Raw genomic sequence first — 10354 nt, 5'->3', positions numbered from 1 at the left:
ATTTTAAAAATGAGCGGATTACGTAAGCACGAAGCAAACAGTATTGACTTAGCAGTGCATACATTTTTGATGAATTATAATAATAGTAATTGAAAATGGGTGGTCGTTAAATGTGGGGTAAATTTCTGCAGTTGACAATTTGTCCTTGTTTTATTTGTTGTTCAACTACACACTGTAATTTACAAAAAGGAAGGAATTATCGGAATTCAAAGAATTGGTTTCTAAGTTGATTTATTTTAATAATAGCGCTGCCGTTAAGGACGCATAAGGTTTGCACCGATTGTTTTTAATTAACAATAATAATAATGAATTATTCTGATTTTATATATTTATCTCGTGCATCTATCTATGAACACATTTCGCTATTATACCTTTCAACATAATAAGCTACTTCATTTTGTGAGAGTTCATGGATTCTATCATGTAATAACAAATGTTCAACTGTGTATTCTGCGATTGCTATAATACTTAAGTAAAAATTCTAGAGCTTAGGAATTGTGGACTCTATTTAAACAGTACGCCGTTCTTCTCGAAACCCTACGTCACTGCTTCTAGACTTCTCCGACATCCCCAGTCCCGACTTCCGTTTTCAGGCGTTTTTTAGCGCTCCGTCGCTCAGTCGTATTGAGGATGAATCATCACCGGCGTAAAATTAAGACCAGAGATTTCTGACGACCATAAGCGTCGTACCGGGGTGGTTCTAGAAGATTATGATTGCAGTTAAAAGCGACAAAAAGAAGCTGAAACATTTAAGACATGCATTTGGCTAGAAATGATTTAAAGGCGGCTTTGAAATTCAAAAAAATGTGTCTTGATAACATCTTATAGGTTTTTGCAATAGACATGCTACTGAACTCGAATAATTCAACTATATGTACTTATATAACACGTTTGCAAGATTTCAAAGCATTTGATTTCGCACTTTCTAAATGAAATTTTTAAAACGTTGTTATACAATTTAATTTTTTTTATAAAAATGTGAAAGTCTAGGGTAAAAAATTGTAGCGGCACAATAACACATGGGTAAGCAGAGCAAAGATAAGTTGTCTTGTGGTGTAGCGGTCAGCATACCAGCCCGGAATGCTTGGAGACGTGGGTTCGAATCCCACCGAGGCACAACATTTTTCTCTGCTTACCTATAAAATAAAGATGGATTCCTAAATCACGAAGGTGGAAGTATGTTATTTTCTAAAATTTAAATAGCATTTACCATGAAAAATTTTGAGAAGACGTCATCAAATTGTTGGTGGGGACGACTAAACAAATTTTGCTCAGTGTTTTACCATTTACATGATGTTAATAAAATAATGTAAAATTTCATGACATTCAGTTCAGTAGTTTCGGAAGTTATCTATCAATAAATTCATAGACAGGCAGACGATAGCCGACAAAGGACAGATCGATAGAAAGATGGAAATAATTGCGTAAACGTCGTCTTCGTTGATTCGCTATTCAGTTCGTCGAACATCTTATTTTTCTACAAAAAAATATTTGCAAGAGTAGTAGGTACAAAATATACGTATAAAAAGGCAACAAAGTGTGATGATTTGTTTGAGATGAAAACTTGCCGTGGAGAGAGAAAGTTTCATTAAAAATACTCTAGAAACTTTTATAAAACAAAATGCACGATGCTACATCTACATGAAAGCAGAAGAAGAGCATAAAACAGAAAACGATGGTTAATAGCAGAAGAGAGTAAGAAAATTGTAAAAAATTAATGAAGAACAAATCTAAAGAAGGTAAATAATTGACCAGGAGCTGAGAGTAATTTATTTTGGACGACATATAATTAAGAACCCAGATGCACTGCTTACTTTCTACTTACAACGCGTGAGGACATGGTTGTTACAATGTTTTTTACAAAGAACAAGTCTTGACAATTCTTGGATGGAGAGGAACATAATTAATTGTAGAAAATGTTTTCTGTGACTTGTTTGAGTTAGTGTCAGGTCATTGAGTGATCAATCATATAATTCTATATAATTTAGTCACAAAAAGTATGATCCACCCCTTTCCTAATGAAACAGTTTATTATTAATATTTAATATCGATGCATTTAAAAAACCTTCCATTTATTTCTTTCTTATTTTATCACAATTTACTTTGTCGTGTTGCTTTGTAACAGTTTGTTTTTTTGGTGGATATGTGTAATATAAACCATACATTTTTAATGGGAGGTATAATACCCAAAAAAATAACATATCCCCTAACACAAAATGTTCAAACAACAGATTACATTAAACCCGAAACTCTTTTCAAGCATTTTTCCTTCATTAAAATTTTTCAAACTAGCATGTTTGTTTCCATTAAAACATCACCAAAGTGTTAATCATCACATTATCCAATGGTCGTGGAAAACATATTTTGTGTATGTAATTATTACAACAATTCTTGGTAGGTTCAAAAATCATTAATCAAATACTTCTTTAATTTTTTCAGTGGGTTGGGCTACATGGGGTTTCATCAACGATATGCAGTTAGCCACTTTCACATTTCTGGGTTTCAGAGGCACTGCTGATTTTGCTATAGCATCTTTTGACGTCAGTGAAGTCATCGTTAGCGGGTCCATTTTCCTGTTGTCGACTCCTTTGAAATTTAAACACTTTTGTGTTATTTTTGATCATTTTGAGAAGATTGATAACTTGGTTTCGTCTGTTTGTGTTGAAGAGATTCGAAAACGATCTAAGTTAATTCAGTGGTTTTTGATGCTATATTTGCCATTCTTGTACATTGTTGATTTGTTCATGTGGGGTAATAATTCATGGGAAGGGTTGAATAATTACTTCGCCTTTTATATTTTGTATACTATTATAATTGTGCACGAAGTACAGTACTGGTTATTCGTGACACTCATTCAAGCAAGGATTTTAGCTGTAGATACATATTTGAGGAAAGGACTGAAAAGAGGTAAATGCAGTTTTTCATGTTTCTGCTGCACAATATTTTTTTCAGGAATTAGTAAAGAGTGCATTGATTCAACAGTTACAAGTTACACTCATATCACTCAAACAATTGAAGACGTCAATAAATGTTTCAACATAAGCTCTTCAATGATCATTTTGAGCACCTACTTACATTTAGTGATATGTCCATATGAACTCTTTGTGTTTATGACAAGCAACGAAACCAGTTTTTTCAACTATGTTCATTTCTTTTGGATATTTTTCCAGACGTCTAGACTTCTAGTGATTCTTGAAGTTTGCCATCGACTGGAAAAACAAGTACTTTTTGCTATGGAAAAATTGATTGTAACCGTTGAAAATCGTATTTCTAGGTTCAAAGTTTCAAGAGATTTGTGATTTTCTTGATGCTTGGAGGTTTTGTCGACAATAAAGATCAGGTAAAAAGTGTGCAAAATCTTGAAACAAAAAAGTTAATTGGTTTCTAGCTTAAAACTCTTGTTTTGATTGTTATTAAGAGAAAAGTTCGACTATCGGCTTATGCTTTGCCTAAAATCAACAGAAGTCTCCTCGTTTCTGTAAGTAGAGATCAATGAGTTTTCTCTACATTGAATTTGTAGATTCTCAGTTCGATTAGTACGTACTGGATGATTCTGATGCTGTTTAGTGCAATAACTTTTTAACTTTGGGTAACGCGACTTTATCAATAATAATTAATCGACGTTTATTTAAAGATGGAGAGGAATTATTTGGTAGATTAAAATTTAATTTAGATAAGTAATGGATAAGAACTAACTTCTATACTATTGATAATTTTCTTGACAAATTCTTTACTTTTTTGTCGTTCATTACGAGTGTCAATAAAGAAAAAGGTTCCATTAAATGTCGAGTAGTAATAAGTATTATATGTACCGACAAAATGCTTAAGCAGAAAATTTCAATAAATTCTGAACTTTTCGCTACATTTTTACCAGTGCTTCAATTTTCCTGACTAATAGGTTTATTTCCCATAAACTACTACAAATCCCAAAACCACCATATCTTGGCTTGGTCTTGGAAAATATATATTTTTGACGTTATTTTTATGGCATTTATTGGTAAGTTGAATTATCATTTTCCAAATTCTTTTAATCGCCATTTTTAGGAACTTGGGCGGCTTATGGTTTCGTCAAAGACATGCAAGTTACCACTTATGGATCATTGGGGTTCAGGGGCATTATCGACATTGTGGTTCCTTACTTTGATGTCATTTCTGGTATCACAATGTCATCAGTTTTCATTTTAAGCACCCCTTTCAAATACAAATATGTTTGTACCATTTTGCACAATTTTGAAAAAATTGATTGTCTGATTTTTCCAAATTTCTATCAAGAGATTCGTAAGAAGTCGAAGATTATTGTAGGTCTTTTGATTATATATTTACCTCTTCTGTACATTCTTGACCTATTAATGTGGCGGAATTTTTCTTGGCGTGGTTTGAGCAAATATTTTCCTATATATGTCATTTGTACCATAATAATAGTTCACGAGTTGCAATACTGGTTTTTCTTGACGGTGGCAAGAGCAAAATTTTTCTGCATTGAAAAATGCATTAGAGAATGCTTAAAGAAGAAAAGTACGTTGTATAATTTCCAAAATTAAATTGTTTGAAAATAATTTTCTAGGAGTAACCAAAAACTGCATTTCTTATGCCACTGTAAGCTATATTTGGGCTACTGAAGCAGTGAGAGATATCAATAACTGTTTCTGCAACAGTGCCACAATCATCATTTTTAGTTGTTATGTACATTTTGTCATTTATCCCTACCTTCTTTATGTGTTTGCAACAAGCAACGAGAATAGTGTTCTGAATTTGATTTATTTTTTGTGGATTTTTATGGATATTGCACGATTTTTGGTAATTCTGGAGGTCTGCCAAACGTTAGAACAAAAAGTATATTAGGACCTGATTAATTTTTAACCACTAATTGTCGGTTTTTAGAATGACGATTTGAGAAATTCTGTTACACGTTTGGTGTTGCATGGATCTGTTCAGAATGTGAAGAACGATGTAAGATGTACAGACGCGTTTTTCAACGAATGTGACACATGTTTTCAGGTTGAAACTCTTATGTTTATGGTAAACAGAAGAAAAGTTTATTTGTCCTCGTATGCTTTGCCCAAAATCACCAGGGATTTGATAGTTTCTGTAAGCAGTAAAACAACTGATAGCTTTTCTTCATGTTAGTTTGTAGGTTGTTGTTTCGATTGGCACATACTGGGTACTTTTGCTACAGTTTAGTGCAAGAGTGTTGTAGATGAATTAACAAACATCTACAAATGGTATATGTTGTCTCCTTCTGCTGCTACTTACAATATATGTATCTAACTATTAAAATTTGCGGCACTATTAAGAATTTGTTTCATCAATTCATCATACATAGTGTAAACTTACATAAATTATTATTAAACTACCTGCGACTGCGACTATATTTTAAACCCTATATTTCTAACCCCAAAAAAACAGTTCGCTTTTATGGAAGACAAGAGGAAGTGTTATAACTGTCCTAGATTTCGGGTTAGTAAAAACATATAAAAAAATCGTTTGTCATTAGGAGTATAACACTCTTACAATTTTCAAATATTTAAGTAATTGAATGTAACTAAAACTAAGTGCCAATTAATTTGCTAAATTCTGAATGAAATTTGTTTTACCTTATTTCTATATGTCATTATGAATTATTTCCAAACTCAATAAAAAATCTACATGAGTAACTAAGCAGTTGTGGCAAGCATAGAATTATTCTTGTCGTTTACGCTCTTCACTGGACCAACATTTGCATTCGATGGATCGGATAGAAATAGGTACAGTAAATAAAAAAAGTTTCTTGTCATTTTTAGTTGATTTTAGTTATTTTCTTAATTATTTCGTTTCAAAATTGGTCTAAAGAGTTTAGACAGTACTTCCCTCGCTGCCGGAAACGTGACGACGGCATGCCTATTAAGTTTTTTTTTCATCAACATTTTTGCAATGACACGTATATCAGTTTGGACAGATGTAGTGTAATGCTAAAAAAAATAGGGCTAGGCGGTTGAAATTTATGCGCTGCGTATGGACCACAGCAGACCAGTGGCTCGCAACCGACGTTACGCATCGCGACGAAAATTATGAGAAAACTAACGTTAACTGAACGTCAGTTCATGATTTTAAAAACCATATTCACGATATAATAATAATATTTTTAATAATTTTCGAGTGTCGGTTTCGCTAAAAATAAAACTATTTCTGTAAATTATTAAAAATGATGCGCAATTGGAAAGCGAGAAGCGAGTAAGGCAAGGATGCACCGGCCGCACTTCAGACAAGTAGATAGGATGAATAAATTTCGACTGCCCAGCTTTATTTATAAACAATGACCTCATAGCAAAACGCATCTGTGCGAGATGTTCGACGTCCCGCATGCTGTTGAATGCGGCCAAGGTCATCAAAAAAGGTTATGATTGCAAAAAATTTATTTATAGCACATTATCAACAGGAATACATTACATCGGAAAAATGTCACGTAGACATTTGTCTGATTTTAATGAGTTTATCGCCCCAAAACAGATGACTAAAATTATTCATAAGCCTCTATTGAACAAAATATTCTGAATGTTATTATTATAATTCTTAACTTGTCATTATTTTATTGTTATAAAGATGAGCCTATGCTCGCATTTTCCAGAAAATGGGATGGCTCGTTCTTAATTTGATCAATAATAAATTGACTGATTCATTAATTTTTTTGAGTCACAAATCTAAAAAATATGATTGCAATGATTAAAAGTCTGTTCATATTTTGCACATTTGCGAAATAATTTAATCGGCAAAATTTTGAGATGCCGTAATCAATTTTTACTTCTCGAGCGTAAGCAAAGGAAGTATTTTGTAATCGAGTCCGTCGGCCGACTCTCTACTTTTACATTTTCTCGATCATTCATGACCCCTAGAAGACGAAGAAATAGGTCTCCCGTTTCCGTTTGTCTGTTCGTTTGTCCGTCTGTGCGTCTGTCCGTCTGTCCGTCTGTCTGCCGTCCCGGATTTTTATTAGACAGATAATCTCCGAAAGTACTGGGCCGATTGTTGTCAAATTTTGTATTTATATTAGGTGTATATCATGTAGATGGTAAAACGCTAACCAAAATTTGTCTAATCATCGCTACCACTAATGTGATGACGTCACTTCAAAATTGTACATAGTAAATGAGTATGCGAGCCAAGTAGAACAGCAAAGCAGACACTTCGAGAAACCAAAATCTGGCGACACTCTACAAAAGAAAAGTAATTACCCAGGATACTCTGACATAAATATATAGATGGGTTCTAACAGGAAAACGTGGACGAACGAAACTGTCTGGCAACGAGATTTAACCGCAACTTAGCACGAGGAGGACTTCCTATTGACGCAAGTGCACATTGGAACATCACTCGGAAGATGGACGTCAACGTCACTTTCTGAGTGAAAGACTTTGGCAGGGATAATCTATTTAGCTATATAGAGTGTGAGCATAAGAGAACACGAGATTGGTTAGGGTTTATTATTAGGGGGTACAATTGGAGGATCCTATCACTCACCAAGGAAACCATTGATAATTGTCTAAGGGCCACTGAGGCTTCTAGAAACCCAGAATCTAGACAACACCATTGTCTCAGAAGTATACAAATTGTTACGTAAGTGTCAGCTTTAAAAGACTACCTAAGTAATAAACTCGTTCTGGCCTTTGTACATATAAATTCCAAGTTTACTTGATACTGAACATAACAATTAGGAGAAAAAAATTGGTCGAAGGATATTTCTACAGAACTTCTCTCGCCCCTGAAGTAAAATAAAACAAATCTTTTTGTAAAAATTATGTATACAATTTGATTTTGCGAATTTTATTTTTTATGAGAATCCTTGTGACTTAAAATAATGATATGTATGCAATGTCAAGGTAAATGTAAAGAAGCGTGCTGTGCGGACGTTTCATGAGTTTTCTCTCAATGAAATTTTGTGATGATGTCATCAACGTTTTTGTAAGGAAAGTGCAAACTGAAGAAGCGGAAAACGTTTATTCAAAAGAATTTTTAGAAGAATTTGAAGTCGGCTAGAGAATATTTTATGAAATATTATGTAGTGAGCCGTTTCGAACCAAATTTCCGCGCGCCAAACTTTTGGTAAGAAAAGGGATAGAAATGGAAAGAAACGAAAACCACTAAGAGGGAGGTGCCCAGAAGGGTCGTGTTGGAGAAGGGCATAGACAAACTCTCTTGCTTTGTCTATGGAGAAGGGTGAGTCGCAGCCATATTGACTTCGTCTTTCTTTCGAGTAAGACGTCAAGTTGGTGCTCTCTGCGTTTTCCAAGTGTCTGTGCGTTTTTGTTTCCGTTTTCAGCGGTGATTCCTTCCAACGGAGTTCCATCCCCCTGACGAACCAGCGAACGTAAGATTTCTCTGCTCCGTTTCTAACAGAGAGAGGCCTTATTTCGGTGGTGAACACGTGTTTGATTTGGAGATCCAAGAGGTATGTTTTCCACGTGATTCCGTGTGTGCTGATGGAAGAAGCGGCGTTGCTTCTCGATGGTTACGGAGTAGGTGAGACCCGGGAACCACACATGTGAGCTTCGCGTGTGTCTCACATACGCGAACGGACGCTACAAAAATGGCGGCACATTCCGGATGACGCCATGGCCGTTAATTTTCATACTAACCTTTTCAACATAATTTCAACCCGCTTTAGTAGGGCTTTTCAGGGAATTACGTTAGCTAGGGTAGTTTTATTTAGCGAATGTTATACGGAAAGTTGGATGGCAATTTTCGAGTTATTATTTTGCGTTGCATAATTTCAGCACGTGTGAGTAAAGTAAATTCAAACGTAATCTGAATAATCTGAACAAGTGAATCTTTACCAAAAATAACGCTGAGAACGGCATTAGAAAATTAATAATATCATAGTCTGGGGGACGGGGGATTTTTCTTTGTGTTAGTAACATCGATTAATTAGGCACATTAATTTGACTGACATTATAATATCTAAGGTATTTCAATGGCTTTTCCTCGATTTATTAATCGTTTGTTGTAAACTCTAATTCTGGAAAATTTCATGTAAGTTTTTCAAATATTCAACCGTTAAAAATAGAAAGAGAAAGTGTTAGGGTGGGGGTACGGGATGTTGACTGGGGAATTTCAAGGGCGTCCTTTGTGAGCTTTTGTATTAGTCATCGGGGATTTGTTGTTGACCAAAAGCTTTGTCGATGAATTTAAAAATGAATATCATTGAAAGAAAGACATAATTCAAATCGAATGTGCACCCATGGTTGCCTATATTTTATTTATTTTGCATATTTTATGTGTCGTATTTTTATGTGTTGTTTTGTTTTTTTTGGTTTGTTTAATTCGGTAAACAACGTAACTTTGCCCAGATCATTTTAATGCAGTCGTAACTTCTTTGTTTAATGTCAGATAAATATTTCAATAAAATCCATTGCTTCGTTATTTTCTTTGATAAGAATCAGCGACGTAAATGTAGCTTAATTTAATAAAATCATTGCCAAAATGTGAACAATTTAATCTTTTTCAAAATTCTTGTTCTTTAAAGTTATTGATAAAAACATGAATAATTCCTCATTTCATTTTCCTTGTTGTATAAGATTGTTGATCACACGTGCATAATTTAATCTCATTTAAATTCCTTTGTTATTTAAAACAAGTGTTGATGGAGTGTGGCCAATTAAATTTTGCTTATTGCTTGTCTGAAATCCGAATACTCATTTTGATAACGCTAGTTAACCCGGGGGTCGTGTGGTGTGGACGCGGTGGCGTCGGCGTCTCCGTGCGAGTGTTTACGGGTCTTGCTAGACTTCCGGCCCTAGCGGACTCGGAGTTTACACAGCTACCTTATTTGCGGGAAACAGGAAGGTCAACCTATATCATGCGGGTGCGTAAGACCACGCGCGTGAAGTGGTGAGGTAGGACTATGTGGACCTCCACGGGGAGTGTGGCCGTCACCCTGCACCCGCTGTGCGCCCCCATCTTGTTTGTAGAGGCCACACTACCGTAATATCTGGGACGTTGCCATCCATTTACTTTCTGAGAATTCCGCGACTTTTTTTATTTTGTTTCTTGTTGTACTTGTAAGGTTGTTAATATTTATTCTATGTTCTCAGGTTCGAGTGAAAATAAAGGTTTTTTTTTCTCTGAGGAATAAATTCTTTAAGCTCTTCTGGGGCCCTTGGCCAAGGTCTCTTGAGCTCTTATTGGATTTATTTTTCATAGTTTTTTTTTTCCAAATATAAGTTTTTTAAATCCGTCACTCTTCCCGCTCCGCAGTGCGCCAATTCGTATGAACGAACGGCTCCCGCCAGTTTTCAAAACACAATGTAGGGTCCCACTTTTGTAGACGATCACAGCCAAGGCCAAATTTCAAATTTTAGCGGGCTTTTTCAAATTTTGTTCA

This window comes from Zophobas morio, unplaced genomic scaffold, assembly GCF_036711695.1.
Source record: "Zophobas morio isolate AGI-343-1 ecotype UQ-CSIRO unplaced genomic scaffold, CSIRO_AGI_Zmor_V1 ptg000046l, whole genome shotgun sequence".
Classification (NCBI taxonomy): domain Eukaryota; kingdom Metazoa; phylum Arthropoda; class Insecta; order Coleoptera; family Tenebrionidae; genus Zophobas; species Zophobas morio.
This window is presented reverse-complemented; position numbering follows the sequence as displayed.